This window comes from Mirounga angustirostris, unplaced genomic scaffold (assembly GCF_029215605.1).
Source record: "Mirounga angustirostris isolate CCGP_5_RB_7025 unplaced genomic scaffold, mMirAng1.0.hap1 SCAF_2, whole genome shotgun sequence".
Taxonomy (NCBI): Eukaryota; Metazoa; Chordata; class Mammalia; order Carnivora; family Phocidae; genus Mirounga; species Mirounga angustirostris.
In genome coordinates, this window is record NW_026991710.1 from 167,397,708 (window position 1) to 167,415,049 (window position 17,342).

At 44.3% G+C, this 17,342-nt stretch overlaps 1 pseudogene; it reads left to right on the plus strand.

Annotated features, from left to right (window-relative positions):
* Positions 1-16,059: 16,059 nt before the first annotated feature.
* On the plus strand, positions 16,060-17,001 carry LOC123840558 (large ribosomal subunit protein uL30-like; annotated as a pseudogene).
* The last annotated feature ends 341 nt before the right edge of the window (positions 17,002-17,342 follow it).

The following is a 17,342-nucleotide window of genomic DNA, read 5'->3' on the forward strand; positions in this document are numbered from 1 at the left end:
GGCTCCCTGCTTGGTGGGAAAGCCTGCTTCTCCCTTTCCCACTGCCACTACTTGTGTTTCCTCTCTCGCCGTCTCAATCTGTCAAATAAATAAATAAATAAATAAATAAGATCTTTAAAAAAAAAATCAAAGGATATGCCTACAAACAGTACAAGACACTATTTTAAAAATAAAAGAAAGATCTCAAATGAGCTGGTGGAAACTTCTAGAAATGAAAAATATGGTTACCGAAACTAAAAGGGCAAGGGGTACAATAAATAGCAGATTAGACACACAGGAGAGAGAATTAGTTAAATGGAGAAGGGATCTGAGGAAATAGTCCAGAATGCTCCAAAGAGAGACAAAGAGATTAGATATATAAAAGACAGGTTAAAAGAAAGGATAAAAGAAAAGAGCCAACCTATGTCTCATAGGAGTACCAGAAGAAGACAAAAGGAAGAAGAAGAAATAATACTCAAACTCTAATATCAGGGCTCCAAATATGGTCTTGCCAATTACTGTCTTAGCATGCACAAAAAATTTAACCACTTTCTGACCCAGTTTCCCTGATTGTACAACGGCTGGTTATAGGGACCCTGCTGTGAGAATTAAATGAGATGACATGTAGAGCACAGCACAGAAGAAACATGTAAGATATGTGGCTATTACTGTTAATAATGGGAATTATCCCATGTTGATAGAAGATTCAAACAACTGTTGAAAGAATCACATGGAAGATCAATAAAAATAAATCCATACCTAGATGCGCACACCAAACTGCAGAACATCAGAGATTAAAATCTTAAAGCAAGAGAAAGGAGAGACAAACGGCCTACAAGGGGACAAAATTAGACTTACAGCAAGGACCCTTCTCAATAGCAACAAAAGAGGCCAGAAGAGAAAAGAAAATGCCTTCAAGGTGCTGAGGGAAAATCACTGTCAACTTAAAATTCAATACCCAGATAAATTGCCATTTACTCTTGAAGGTGAAATAAAGGTATTTTTCAAGGTAAAAAAAAAAGAAGAAGAAGAAGAAGGAAAGTGATTCCAGAAGGAAGACATGGTATACAAGGAGCGGCAGTGAGAAAAGGGGTGGGCCTTGTTGGGGTGGGTGGGGGTGGGGAGAAGAGTCTGGGAATCCGTCTGTGGGAGAGGAAAGACAGCCTAGGAGTTTCTGTGGTGGGCGACCATGGTGAACAGCAGAGGAGCTGAGGTAAAGATTATAGAATTATGGAGGAGAGATGTGAATGGAAAGCTAATTAGAATTTTGGTGAGGGGAGAGGCACCTGGCTGGCTCAGTAGGCTAAGCCTGGGACTCTTGATTTTGGCTCAGGTCATGATCTAAGGGTCGTGAGATCGAGCCTGGGATGGAGTCTGCTTAAGACTCTCTCTCTCGGGGAAATTGGAGGGGTAGACGAACCATGAGAGATGATGGACTCTGAAAAACAAACTGAGAATAATAAAAAATAATAATAAAAAAAAATGAAAAACAAACTGAGGGTTCTAGAGGGGAGGGGGGTGGGAGGATGGGTTAGCCTGGTGGTGGGTACTGAGGAGGGCACATTCTGCGTGGAGCACTGGGTGTTATGCACAAACAATGAATCATGGAACACTACATCTAAAACTAATGATGTAATGTATGGGGATTAACATAAGAATAAAAAAAAATTTAAAAAAAAAAGACTCTCTCCCTCTGCCCCTCCCTGCACTCACGTGTGTGTGTGTATACGCGTGTGTGCATGCGCACTCGTGTGCACATTCTCTCAAATAAATAAATAATCTTTTAAAAAAAAGAATTTTGGTGAGGGGACATGGGGGCCATCCCAGGGGTTTTGAAGGAACTGAGTCACTTTCTGGGCCTCAGTTTCCTCTTCTGCAGCACAGAGTGGGAGCTAATGGTCTCTGATGCTCCTTCTCCTCGGACATTCTACAGTGTTGGATAAAGTGGGGGAGACATGAGGCCAGGGCTCCTGAGAATGGAAGGGCTAAGTGTCTGGAGACTTCTGAAACTCTGAGGGCGGCCTCAATCTGGCTCTGAAAACAATTCAGCAGCCGATATTGGACATCGAAAGTTCCTCCCAGAAGGAGGGGAGAGAATGGGCCCAGTAGATGACAGGCGAAGTCCTAAAAAGCCACATCCTGCCTTCCATGCTGCTATTCCATTCTAAGGGCTCTGAGTTTGACAGAAATCCAAACATGTCTTGTCGTAGGCACTTGCCCCTTTAATTTTCAAATTGATGTATATTTTAAGGGAAATTTAATCCATGTAGCTCTGAATTATGTACAACAATCTCCTTTAAGAGACACGATGCTGGGAGGGTTTTTTTGTGTGTGTGAATTTAGAACAACTTGTCACAAGATGCTCTTTTTTAACTGACTCTGTTTCCATCTCTCTCTCGACCCAAAGCCCAAGATTTTGGTCAGATGCTAGGAGCCTGCTAAGGTCTCTGTGCTTTCCTTCCTCCTCTTCCTTGGCAGTCAAAAACGTATCCAGGCCAGGGGGCGTCGGGCTTAGCTCTGTCAATGAAACTGTTGTCCTTGACGCCAGCACGAACAGGCCCTGACATCGGTTCTCAGGCACAAAGCCTGCATTTGAGGCAAGGTTGGCAAAAAGGACTCGGGTTTCCAAACCATGTTTCCTTAGGTGGCAAGAAGCACCCCGCCCAACCTCGTTACACAGTGGCAAACCTCACAGTGGCCTGTTGGTGGTTCAGACTCTTCTGCTAAGCAGAGCCTGGTCCCACAGGCTCCAGGAGAGGAAGGGATTCAGCCAGGATGGGCAGCAGGGTATTTTCCTTCAAACGTTCTCAAGTTCTGCTGGCTGAGAGCACATGGTCCCAGCTGACTCCGTGGATTGAGCAGTTCTGTGGTGTAACTCACTTCCAGGAATCTCAGCCAGCCCGGGGTGGGGAGCCTCGTTGCGTATTTACCCACAGACTGGTTCCAAGATGCAGAATCATGCCACTGGAAAGAATTTCCAGTCTGGCTCCCTGCTCAGCGGGGAGCCTGCTTCTCCCTCTCCCACTCCCCCGGCTTATGTTCTCTCTCACGCTGTGTCTCTCTCTGTCAAATAAACAAATAAAATCTTAAAAAAAAAAAAAAAAAGAATTTCCAGTCTCTGACTTCGGGCCCCACCGTTTCTACATTTCCTTAACAACTGGTCATGATATAGGGGTTTAAAGCACATCTTTTCTCATACTTTCACATTCTTACTCATTTCACTTAGCTAACTTTGAGCAGGGGCTGCAAAGATCAATCAAAGGGAAGAGTCAGATCTTGCCACTTAAAAAGCATCATCAGAGCTGAAAACTACCTGAGGGCCGCTTTTCTACATTATCCCCCCCTCCTTTAAGGTTGGAATTACTCAAAGGAACTGCCTATGTGGCATAATTTTAGGGGTGACCTTCCCTCAATAATATCCCTCAATGACATCTGCTATTCCATTCCTAACTGTTATTGGCCATCGCGTCTGTGTTAGGATTGCTGGAGAAAGAAAAGAGAGGAATTTGGAACATACTTGTAAAATGCATATACTCTTAGAAATCAAAGCACACCAAGTCCAAAACACTTGATGTAAATGAGTTAATTAGAGCAGGAAGCCCAGTGAAACAATGTGGTTTAGCAGAAAGAACGCTGTGCTTGGAGTCCAAAACAGAGAGATTGAATTCTCTCTCTACTGCCTTTCTCTGCCTTAATTCCCTCATCTGTAAATCGGTGATAACCATCCCTATCTCACTGTAGGGCAGTGATTAAGATTTAAGTGTGTGTGTATCTATGAACATATTCTGTAATGACTCTATGAACGTCAGCACATTTTGAGATTTTGAGGGCAGGGGCCATGAGAAAGGAGGAAGGAAAGAAGATGGTGCCCTAGGATTTGCCACAGGCTGATGCAGTGCTGCGTCCTGATGAACTCCCCAACAGGGAGCCTCTGAGTCCACCGGGCAGCTTATTGCTGACCAGCCTTCCTCAGGATGATGCTTAAGAATTGAAAAAGGTCTGGGGCTCCTGAGTGGCTCAGTTGGTTAAGCATCTGCCTTCTGCTCAGGTCATGATCCCGGGGTCCTGGGATCGAGTCCTGCATCAGGCTCTCTGGTCAGTGGGACAGAGAGCCTGCTTCTCCCTCTACCCCGCCCCCCCACTCATGCTCTTTCTCTCTCTCTCTCTCTCTCATGCTCTCTTTCAAATAAATTAAATCTTTTAAAAAAACAAGAATTGGGCGCCTGGGTGGCTAGTTGGTTAAGCGACTGCCTTCAGCTCGGGTCATGATCCTGGAGCCCCGGGATCCAGTCCCGCATCGGGCTCCCTGCTCAGCGGGGAGTCTGCTTCTCCCTCTGACCCTCCTCCCTCTCGTGCTCTCTGTCTCTCATTCTCTCTCGCAAATAAATAAATAAAATCTTAAAAAAAAAAAAAAACAAGAATTGAAAAAGGTCTGAGAGATTGTTGTTTGTTGGGGTTCCACTCCAGTCCCCCTGGGGCCTGTGTGATGCAGCTGGTCGTTCTGGGGCCCCTCCACCAGCGTGTGCCGGTCTGTTCCCCCATCTTGGCTCTTCAGTGGAAGGCTTAGAGAGCCGGTTGGACAGTTCGAAGCTCCCTGGTGGCATTTTAATGAAGACTGTTATCTCAAGTGTAACTTTTTTTTTTTTTAAGATTTTATTTATTTGACAGAGAGAGATACAGCGAGAGAGGGAACACAGCAGTGGGAGTGGGAGAAGGAGAAGCAGGCTTCCCGCAGAGCGGGGAGCCCAATGCGGGGCTCGATCCCAGGACCTGGAATCATGACCTGAGCCGAAGGCAGACGCTTAACGACTGAGCCACCCAGGCGCCCCCTCAGGTGTAACTTTTACTGACTCCTAGGGAAGCCTGCTCACCTCTGCTTGGGGCACCTTTACTCTGGCTTCATAAAATATTGTTTATAAGGCCAGGCTCAAATAAAGTTAGAACAGTACAGCAGGGTGGTGGGGATGGGTTATAGGACTCGAGCCCGTTACACAGGCAGATGCCCTGTCGCCCCTGGATCTGCAAACTGGTGGGTTGCCCCCAAGAGTTATTTTTCTATTCATTTGGGCAGATTTCTCCCCAAGGCAGGCTCTGGCGCTGCCAAACCGTGGCCATAGGGAGAAACGTGGGGCTGACATGTGAGCCCCAAGCCTCAGCGGGGAAGGGGGGGCGGTGTTGTTTCGCCGCCGGGCTTGGAAAAGCAGCCTGACTTTTGGGAGGGAGCCTAATTGATTCTACTGGTGGCAGCACTGTGCTGGAGACCCCTGGAAAGAATGATGTTTGGGGCCAGGGTACCAGCGCCGAAGGCGCACACTTCCTTTAATTAACAGGAGCCCGAAGCCAACAAACACTCCGGCATATGGGAAGTGAGGGCGGCGAACAGGCAAGCCTCCTGACTTCCTCAGGCAGCACCCTGCCAGCCAGGATTATTCTCTGTTCTTGTTTCCTCACAACACCCCCCCCGACCCCCGTGCTTGGTGGAGAGGCCCCCCGCAGGTGCTGGCAGACCCTCAGCCTGGAGGCACCGCCTGAGCTTGTCTCCCGGCCTCTCTGGTGGGGATGTTTTTCCTGAGTGGCTCCTTTGAAGCCTTCAGAAAAGCCAGGGGACCTTCTGCCTCCTTACCTTAAATGGTCATCATCTTCTTCTTTTTTTTAAATGTTTATTTTTATTTATTTATTTATTTTAAGATTTTATTTATTTATTTGACAGAGAGAGAAGAGAGCACAAGCAGGGGGAGCAGCAGAGGGAGAGGGAGAAGCAGACTCCCCGATGAGCAGGGAGCCCGACGCGGGGCTCCATTCCAGGACCCTGGGATCATGACCTGAGCGGAAGGCAGACGCTTACCCTACTGAGCCACCCAGGTGCCCCTTAAATGGTCATCTTCTGCCTCCCTTTTTCGCTGGTTTGGTATCTCAGGGCTGTGGTTATTTCTGCTGATAAACTTCATCCTCTTCTCTCTCCAGATCTCCCGCAATCACCACCTAACCCACCCTGCAGGGTCTGAAATGGTCTCCAGCACCCGTGAAGCCCACCCATGAGAGGAGTGGGGCTGCCCTGTCTGAGGCTTTTCCCACGCACTAGGTGAGTGCCTCTCTTTTCTAGAGCAGTCTTTCCCAGGATATTATGCTCTATGAGTCTCTTTTGATGATTAGCAATTGCAATCATGGCTTGAGAGACAGGGATTCCTTCAGGAAGTGGAATACACCAAGTTATGTGCCAGGGATTGTGCTGGGTGCTGAGGAGTCCAGGTACCTGAGGTCGGACTGCTCTCCAGGTGAGGAGCCAGAGGTAAGGGCTCTGGGCGTCTGTCCAACGAGCTATTGGTACACAGTGCAAAGACCATCCTGACTGTGCACAGACCATCGGAATCAAAGCAGACTTGTTATAAATGCAGATTCCCAGGTCTCATCCCAGGACTTTCCAAATCAGAGTCTCAGGGAGGGGGGGCCCAGGAAGATATACTTTTTTAAAGATTTATTTATTTATTTTAAAGAGAGAAAGAAAGAGAGAGAGAGAGGTGGGGAGGGGCAAAGGAAGAGAGAGAGAGTCTTTTTTTTTTTTTTTAAAGATTTTATTTATTTGACAGAGAGAGAGATCACAAGTAGGCAGATAGGCAGGCAGAGGGAGAGGGAGAAGCAGACTCCCTGCTGAGCACAGAGCCCGATGTGGGGCTCCATCCCAGGATCCTGGGATCATGACCTGAGCCGAAGGCAGATGCTTAACCATCTCAGCCACCCAGGCGTCCCGAGAGAGAGAGAGTCTTAAGCAGACTCCACGATGAGTGTGGAGCCTGACTGCGGGGCTCAGTCTCACAACCCTGTGATAACCACCTGAACCGAAAACCACAGTCGGAAGCTCAACCGACTGTGCCACCCAAGCACCCCAGGAAGATGTATTTTTAAGGACTTTCTTAGATAATTCTTATTCACCCTAAATTTTGAGAACCATTGTCCAACTTGAGAGCCACTGTTCTAGAAGTAGTTAGGAAGTAACGGCATTTGAGGTTTTAGAAGGTCTTTTTTTTTAACTTTTAAGTTTTTTTAAGTCTTTAAGTTTTGATTTTCCTTGAAAGACATTATCAAAGGATACCTTATTTTATATATATGTATGTATCCTAGTTTTGTAAAGTAGTAGCTTATAAAATTTGGGTGACCCTTTTTAAAAATTAAAAACAGTTTTTAAAAAATGTTTTAATATAGTCACCATGCTGCATATTACATCCCCAGACTTATTTACCTGATAACTGGGAGTCTGTGCCTTTTGACAATTTTCACCCCTTTTTCCTGCTCTCCTCCCCCTTCCTTTGGCAACCTTCTCTGTATCTGTGAGTTCAGTTTTGTTTTTTCAGATTCTACATATAAGTGAGATCATATAGTATTTGTCTTTTTCTGTGTGATTTATTTCATTTAACATAATGCCTTCAAGGTCCATCCATGTTGTTGCAAACAGCAAGATTTCCTTCTTTTTTTTTTTTTTTAAAGATTTTATTTATTTATTTGACAGAGACAACAGTGAGAGAAGGAACACAAGCAGGGGGAGTGGGACAGGGAGAAGCAGGCTTCCCGCTGATCAGAGAGCCCAATGCAGGGCTCGATCCCAGGACCCTGGGATTATGACCTGAGCCGAAGGCAGACGCTTAACGACTGAGCCACCCAGGCGCCCCAAGATTTCCTTCTCTTTATGGTTGAACAATATTCCATTGTGTATATACACTTCATCTTCTTTATCCATTCATCTGTTGGTGGACCACTGAGGTTTTTTCCATGTCTTGCCTCTTATAAATAATGCTGCAATGAACATGAGGGTACAGATATCTTTTTGAGATGGTAATTTTGTTTTCTTTGGATAAATACCCAGAAGTGGAATTGCTGGATCATATGGTAGTTCTATTTTTAATTTTTTGAGGAAACGCCATCCTGTTTTCCATCCATTGGCTGCACCAATTTATATTCCCACCAACAGGGCACAAGTGTTCTCTTTTCTCCACGTCCTCACCAACATTTGTTATTTCTTGTCTTTTTGTCATCTTGGGATTTGGTTTTGTTTTGTTTTTTGACATTTGTGGGGTTTTTTTCTTTTCTTTATTTATTTGTCAGAGAGAGAGAGAGCACAAGCAGAGGGAGTGTCAGGAAGAGGGAGAAGCAGCTCAGCAGGGAGCCCAATGCAGGATTCGATGCCAGGATCCTGGGATCACGACCTGAGCCGAAGGCAAATGCTCAACTGATTGAGCCACCCAGGGGCCCAACATTTGTGTTTTGAAGGATGAATAGGATGTCTAAAGTGAGGGATGGGGAAGGAGATACCAAGCAGAAGGAATAAAGTAACAAAAGCCCTATAGGGTACAAAGGAGTGAGTGAGAAGAGATCAGAGCACATGTGGGCAGGAGGGCAGATGTAGGTCAGGCTGGGAAGGCTCTTACATGTCATTTTAGCACATGTATGTTGACCTCCTGACCATCCAGCATCCATTCGCCACTCCTAATAACACCCAAGGTTGGGCACTTGTCATAAGCTAGACCATGCTAGAAATACCAAAATTCTTTCTCCTGGAACTTTGAAGATAGAACGGAGAAAACCAGGAGGAAAAAAGAAAGTTTAGAGAGCATTCATTCCCGCATAGTGCCTGGGCAAAATCTCTTTAATTCATTCCCATTTCCTTGAGTTAGCTACAGTTGGTCTTATTGTTTGCAACCCAAAAACATTGTCTGACATAAATATGAAAGGAATAAAGTGGGAAGTGGAGTCCTTAATACTTCTTCTGTGCCAGGAACTTACTTACATACATTAGTTTGTTTTCTTCTGCTTTCTGTGATTTTGCAGACATGAAATTTATCTTAGGTGGGGCTGTCGTCACATAATTCTTTCTGCTCTTGGTCTTGGGATTTCTAGACTCAGAGGAGAGGTTCTATTCACCCGAGGCTTTGCAAGTGGCTTTTGTTTGGCTCATGACCAGCAAAAGATGTGGAAAACTTCCTTGCTGAGAGAGAAAGTTCTAAAAAATGACCTGTAGGGATGGATCCAGGATATTTCTATCAAATCACGAGGGCACAAAGAGTGTGTTTACTAATGTTGTAAAAAGAAGAGAAGGGTAGAGAGGCCTGAACAATACCCAGGAGGATAGGCTTCCTTTTCACAAGGATTTCAGTAAATATCTAGGGAAAAAAAAAACCAAAGAGACCAAAAAAAGCTCACAAGGAGCAGGAAGAAAATACTACCTTATGAAGAGAAAGCAAATCAATCAAGGACAAGATGGAAGAATGAGTGCCGTGCTTGAATATGGATGGAAAGATGGAGGTCAGAGTCTGTAAGAAGTTGTTCAGTAACTGGTAGGGACACACACATGTGCACACGCACTGACAGGCAGATGGTTACAGTTAAGAAAGAGGGCAATCTGGGGAGCCGGGGTGGTTCAGTTGGTTGGGCATCTGCCTTTGGCTCAGGTCATGACCCCAGGGTCCTGGGATCGAGCCCCGCGTCGGGCTCCCTGCTCCGCGGGGAGTCGGCTTCTCCCTCTTCCTCTGCTCCTCCACCTGCTTGTGCTCTCTCTCTCTTGCTTGCTCTCAAATAAATAAAATCTTTAAAAAAAAAAGAAAGAGGGCAAATTAATACATCAATTCACTCTCTCCAACACCACTACCCACACAAGAGATAATTTTCCTGCTCTCCTCCCCCTTCCTTTGGCAGACAAGAGATAAGAGATCACACACACACACAAGAGATAATTACAAGTTTATAGAGAATACACGCTCTCATTCAGCAATTATTTGTGGCATGCCTACTGTGTGCCAGACTCTGCAGCAGGCAAGTCTTATTATCTCATTCTACAAAAGAGGTAATTGAGCCTTAGAAACCTTGATAAGTGGTGGAAGTGAATTCAAGCCAAGCTCCTTATACTATGTGTGCCTATTTTGAGCTATTTCGATTTTTCAGTAATGGAACTAGAACTCTGCCCTCTTCTCATGCTCTGGAGTTTAGATTACATCCTGTAGACGACAGATGCTGAATGTTTTTGAGCAGAGGTATTACACCGCAGGTCTTTGGATAGAAAACTCTTGGAAAGTTATCTTGGAGAGAGAACTCTGATCATCAGGTATAAGGCGACTATGATATTCCAGACAAGAAATGACAAAGGCCCAAACTGAGGCAAGTGCACTGGGAATGGAGACTAGGAGAAGAGCTGGGACAATTAGGAGGTCCTCTGCGAGACAGGATGGCTGGACAAGGGGATGGAGATGTGTGGGTGCTTCAAAACAATTCTTTCCCATGGCTTTAGAAAACTGAGTAAGTACTCCTGCCACTGGCCGAGACAGAGAATGCTAGAAGACAGTAACTGCCATCAAGCAAAGTGTCTATGATACTGAACCATTGCTCTTCTCCCTCCCCCGCTGTGGTCTACTGGGCTTTCCCAACTTGGTTTTTGCTATCCTCCCAACAGTATGACAAGGCCTGACATAGTCCAGCCACCCAGAGACATCATCAGCTCTCAGCTTTGGCCAAGAGAAAACAGTGGCTTCATTAAGTGCTTTGCCTACAACAGGATTTCACCATAATGTCTGGGCAGCTTCATGATTCCTGATTCAGACTATTCTCTGAACTGCGGAATCCACTGAAATGTCTCTGGATGAGCATCTCATGCTCTCATGTCCACTACCGTGGAGACTGGGGGTGGGGTGGGGGATGCTGTTCCTTTGCAGATTTTTTCCCAGCTGTGGCTTTCACAGCAAGTCATGTCTGATTTGCAGACTGAAGACTCGAGCTTGTATAGTACTTACTCAGTGGCACTGTTTGGTGTAACCGCAGCCAGGGGACTCTTTGGCTGCTCCTGGAAACCCAGAGCAGTGGCAGAGACTGATTCAATAATTGGGATAAATTTTGACAGCCTTGAATTTGAAAGAGCTGGTACAAATTTGGTCCCAGGAAGAAGAGCGTTGCAATTAGATGTCCTGGTTCTACTGAGTCTGAACAAAGCACCACCTGAGCTGAAGACAAGTACAGAGTTGGGGTTGGCCCAGAAGGTGATAGTGCTCAATGATAGTGGCTTAAAACAATAAATATATGGGGTTTTTTTTCCACGTAGTTTCTGTGGGTCAGGAATGCTGGAACAGCTTAGCTGGGTGGTTCTGGCTCAACGTCTCTTGTGAGGTTGCAGTCAAACCATTGGCGGGGGCTACAGTCATCTGAAGACTCAAATGAGGCTGGAGGATCCACTTCCAAGCTCATTCATATGGCTCTTTGTAGAAAGTGTCAGTTCCATGTCAGAGTACTCCTCTTATTAAAAATGTTTTTATTTGCTAATTTGGATTGGTAGTACATTTCCATAAAGAACAAAACGGGTACAAAGTAAAAAAAAGAAAAATTCTCTCTCCCACCTATCCCCCAGACACCCAATTTCTCACCACCAAGGGACTGTATATTAACAATTTCTTACGTATCCTCCTGGACATGTATATATGACACACACACAAGCAAATACATACATATCTAGTTAAGCGTTCTTTCTCTCCTCTGTTGTTACTCAGTTTGCTGTACCTTAATTTTTGTCACTTAACAAAATATCTTGGAGATCTTTCAAAGTATGTACATAAAGAGTATCTTCATTTTTTTATGGCTGTATCATATTCCACTATACAGATATGCTATAATTTACTTAAATAATCCCTTATTGATAGATGTCTGGATTGTTTTCAATCTTTTGATATTAAAGCAATGCTACAATGTATAACCTTATGAACTTGTTATTACCTCCATGCAGGAATAAATCTGTAGGATAAAAAAAAAGTGTCAATTCCTTGCCATGTGGACCTCTCCATAGGGCTGCTCACGACATGGAAGCTGGCTTTGCCCAGTACACATGACAGAGACAGAGAGAGAGATCACTAGTACAAAAGGAAGCCACAGTGTCTTTTAAACTCGAATCTCAGAAGTGGCATATCATTATGGCTGCCATATTCTATTGGTCACACAGACCAACCCTGGTACAATGGACAGAACCACCCAAGAGTGAATGTCAGAAGCCAGGGGTCACTAGGGTGGCCTCAGAGGATGGCTACCACACTGAAAATTCTGGTGAACACTCCATCCCATAGTGCACCTGTTAAACAGCCAGAAGGAAACACAGCTGCACCCATGATACCTCCTCTTCATTTGGTTTTTGCCACCTTATTACAGTGTAGGAAAGCGTGTGAATGTTGTTGCCTGCATTTTGACCTCCAGCATTTCCACCCCATTCCGCCTTAACAACAGCAGTCCTCTAGACTTCTAGACTCAGACTTGCATCTAGATTTAACACTGTACAGCTCAGCACAGTTCATCAATGTCCGGATTGTTTCATGTGTACTTAGATGGTTTCCTCAACTCGATCGTAGGCTCCTTATGAGAAGGGAACATAGGTCTTCTTTTTATTTGTAAACAGCCGTGGCAGCAAGCCCGATGCAGGACACATGGGAGCTGTTTAATCAAGAGTTATTCACTGTACTGATTGATTCGGATGCCCTTCTCAAAGCCTCCTTTTTATAGTCTGGGAAGTTGAGTCAGCAAGGAAAACACTCGGTCAGATGAGTCATCAGTCAAGTCCAGAGCAGAACTCCACAGGCAGCTGCTCATCCCAGCCGGAGGAGGAAGCCTGGCTCTTAGTCCGAGGCTCAGAGGCTGCCGGCTGCCTCAAGCTGGGGCTAATGATCACGTCTCTCCTGCATTGATCTCTCCAATAACTCATGAGGCTGTTGGAAGCCTCATTTCTGCACAGCCTGGGCTGCTTGTGTGCAGTTTGCCAGGCAGGCACTAACACTCGCAGAGGAAATGGCCACTAACCAGCAGAACTTCCTTTTAAATCTCTCCCTGATTTGTGACATGGCTCTGAAATGGGAGGCCGAGCGGAAGGGCCACTTGCCTCACACGATGTCATCAGCACACACCAGTGAGTCCTATGGATCGGATTCTAGTCGGCTCCTTAGCACTAGATCATTACGACAGTTGGCGATTTGGAAAGGAAGCTGTATTCTGCCCTGTGCTAGCGGGATATATGCGGTGGTGCCAACTGAATGTGCTCTGCGGTTGACATCGCTAAGTGGCAACACCAATGTCTCAGATTAGAATCACAGCGAGGAGAACTCCCCACCACCTGCTTTTCACTTGCCTTGGGTTTACCTGGGGTTAATGGGTCCCTACGAAATGTGTCATTATTCAAAATGGCCTTTGGAAACCACTGCCTTTTGTTCTTTCAGCGAATTCACCTTAGTTCCTGTGTTGTCTGCACCTCAGCTTCTCCTCTCAGTGGTTTTGCATTTGTGGTAACGCTGGGAGAAAGCCTGTGAAAAATGCTTTGTTCTATGACATTGCCCCCTGGCTCCAATGAATTGCTCCGTAAATCACGATATTGTTAAAGTGTCCTAGCAAAACTAAACCACTTTCGGGGGCTCAGAGAGCACAAGGATATTAATCAGAGCCAAACATTGCAGAAGGGACATTTAAAAAAAGAAAAAGCAAGAAAGGAAAAAAACACAGTTTTTAATGTGTGAGGTCTGGAAAAGAGCATACATTGGGACTGGGGCCAAACCAGAATATCTTTACTCCTTCATAAATACTCTGATATGGGAATGCATTATCTCTGAACGCTTCAAGCCCATTTAGTTTTATAGCAAAACAATATTGAACACCTGCTGCATCTTAATGAAGTAGTTCAAGCAGCACGGGTGAGAATGGGAGTGGTGGGGGTGGGGATGGGGGCTCCATACATCAGGATGAACTGTTAATCAGCTTCAGCTGGGACCCACAGCTTTTGCAGGGAGGATGACAGGCACAGGCATCTCGCAAATATCCCGAGTGCACCTGTCCTTGACTATAGCACAACAAAGGCAGTAAACCTAGCTCCTTGAGCCCTAGGCAGTAGGTGCACACCTCAGGGAGGGGCAGCAATAGGTTTCTCAGATTACTGCCTGGTACAACTAGTCAGCCGACCAACAGCCTTTATTGAGAGCCTGTAAACCACTCGGCACTAGGGATGATGGAAAAACACAAGCAAAAAAAAAAAAAGTTGGGGGGGGCAAGTTCTATTCTGGAACGTAAGTCAACAGAATGTTGCTCAAAATAAATGGCACTTGCTTGTCTTTTTGCTGCTTGGATTTCTTGTGACAGCATTTGGTTTCTTCTTTCTCTTTTTCCAATTTTATTGAGATATAATTGACATACCACATCATGTAAGTTGAAGGTGTACAGCGTGATGACTTGAAACACAATACAATGTGAAATGTTTACCACAATAAGGTTAGTTACCACAGCCTTCACATTCCATCATGGCCACTTTGGTGGTGTTGTTATGGTGAGAACATTAAAATCCTCTACTGTCAGAACAACTTTCAATAAACAGCACAGTACTATGAACCATAGTCACCACGCAGTAACTTAGATCCCCAGAATTTATTTATCTTGTAACTGAAAATTTCCCTTTGACCAGCATCTCCTCGCTTCCCTCACCCTTCAGCCTCGGACAACCACCATTCTACTCTCTGCTTCTGTGAGTTTGGCTTTTTTAGACTCTGCATGTAAGTGAGATTATGCTGTCTGTATCTTTCTCTGTCTGATTCCTTTCATTTGGCATCATGTCCTCAAGGTCCATCCATGATGTCACAAATACCAGGCTCTCCTATTTTTTAGGACTGAATAATATTCCATTATCACATATTCACAATATCACACATTCTTTATCCATTCATCATGGATTCTTAGGTTGCTTCCAACATAGGTTGGCTATTGTGCATAATGCTGCAGTGAATATGGGGGTACAGAAATTTCTTCAAGATAGTGATTTCATTTCCTTTGGACTTATACCCAGAAGTGGGATTACTGGATCATAGGGTAGTCCTATTTTTAATTTTTTGAGGAACCTCTGTACTATTTTCCACAGTGGCTGTACCAATTTACATTCCCACCACCAGTGCAAGAGGGTTTCCCTTTACCCCACATCCTTATCATCACTTATCTCTTGTCTTCTTGATGATGGCCATTCTAACAGGTGTGAGATGACATTTCTTTCACATTTCTTTGTGGTTTCAATTTGCACTTTAGGGTTTGGTTTCTAATGGCATCTGACTTCAAGTAGGTGGCTTGTGCCCTGAAGCGATTTATCATCTAATGATAAGTGACAAGCACCAACAAATTACTATCCCTAAACATGTATTAGAGACAAACTTTTTAAATCTCAGACCTCCAAAACAGAATCTAATACATGGGGAAAGGGACAGTTTTCCACTGATGAATTGCAAAGAAAACATTGCAACAAAGGTCAACCTCTTCAAATCCCTTCTTAACTCTTCACCCTCTTCTTCAATCCCCAGGCACACAAAGAAAATAAAGGTCATTTGAATGCCACCGACCTTTTAATATTTTGGCATATAATGATTTTGATTAAGCAGACAGACTCTGAGGTCAGCAGGCCTGGCCTGAGTGTGAATCATGGCTCTCTGTGCCTCTGGTCAATTACATTAACTACTGCGGTCTCAGTTTCTTCACCTGTAAAATGAAAATAATAATAGCACTAACCTTATATAATTGTTGTGAGAATGAATTAAGGCAATCCACATAAGGGGCTCAGAATATTACCAAGTAGTAAATGCTCAATAATGCTATTAATATAAGCATTAGCATATATACATATATCATTACCATACTATTTATGTATACATACAGTCACACACACTCCACTCTTCATGCGCGTGTGTATGTGTATGGAGTTTCAAACATTTATTTCTTAGACCCTCCATTTTTCAATGTGTTTAGGTATAGCCATAAAATGTAATACACAATCAAATTATTTATAGATTTCAGTAACTTTCAAGTCTATCTGCTTACTGATGTCCTTTGACTCTATAAATCATTTTTCACAATGTACGTAAGAAAAACAAGATTCACCAGCTATGACACACTCTTTTTTAAAAAGGGACATACTTCCCATACTATTTTGGTAATTTTTTAACTTACAATGCATTCTGAACATTTTAACACATCATTAGCCTCCCAAAACAACATTTTTAATGGCTGCTACTTTTCTTAAAAAAAAAAAGATTTTATTGCTCTTTTCCAGCTGGAACCATGGAGGGTACAGAAGAGAAGAAAATGAAGGTTCCTGCTGTGCCAGAAACCCTTAAGAAGAAGCGAAGGAATTTCGCAGAGTTGAAGATCAAGCGTCTGAGGAAGAAGTTTGCTCAAAAGATGCTTCGAAAGGCAAGAAGGAAGCTTATCTACGAAAAAGCTAAGCATTACCACAAGGAATATAGGCAGATGTACAGAACTGAGATTTGAATGGCGAGGATGGCAAGAAAAGCTGGCAATTTCTACATACCTGCGGAACCCACATTGGCATTTGTCATCAGGATCAGAGGTATCTATGGTGTGAGCCCAAAGGTTCGAAAGGTGTTGCAGCTTCTTCGCCTTTGCCAGATCTTCAATGGCACCTTTGTTAAGCTCAACGAGGCTTCAGTTAACATGCTAAGGATTGTGGAACCGTATATAGCATGGGGGTACCCAAACCTGAAGTCAGTGAATGAATTGATCTACAAGCGTGGTTATGGCAAAATCAACAAGAAGCGAATTGCCCTGACAGATAACAGATTGATTGCCCTATCTCTTAGTAAATATGGCATCATCTGCATGGAGGATCTGATTCACGAGATCTATACTGTTGGAAAACGTTTCAAAGAAGCAAACAACTTTTTATGGCCCTTCAAATTATCTTCTCCACGAGGGGGAATGAAGAAAAAGACCACCCACTTTGTATAAGGTAGAGATGCTGGTCCTTTACTAGTCTTCTCTCTTGGATCTATAAATTGCTTGTAGAAGAATTCTCCAATCCCCTTTCTGGGGTTGGGGAGAGGGATAGAGTGTGTGAGCTTGGCTGCCAGCGCTCTGGGAAAGGAAATTGAAAGGGGTCTGAGAGTCTTACCATTCAGTTGCTATGTCAACTAGGGAAGACCAGATCAATAGGCTTATTAGAAGGATGAACTAAGGTATCTACCATGATTATTTTTGTAATCTCATCAGTTAATAAATGACTACTCTCAAATGGAAAAAAAAAGATTTTATTTATTTTTTTGTCAGAAAGAGAGAGCACAAGCAGGGGGAGTGGCAGGCAGAGAGAGAAGCAGGCTCCCCGCTGAGCAAGGAGCCCAATGTGGAACTTGATCTCAGGACCCTGGGATCATGACCTGAGCCGAAGGCAGATGCTTAACCAACTGAGCCACCCAGGTGTCTCCAGTATTTGACATTATAAATATCCAGTGAGGAACCACCCTGTAGAGCTTTCTTATACACATTTTTGGTTATTGCCTTAGGATGAATTCCCAGAACTAGAACCACTGAATCAAAAGAAA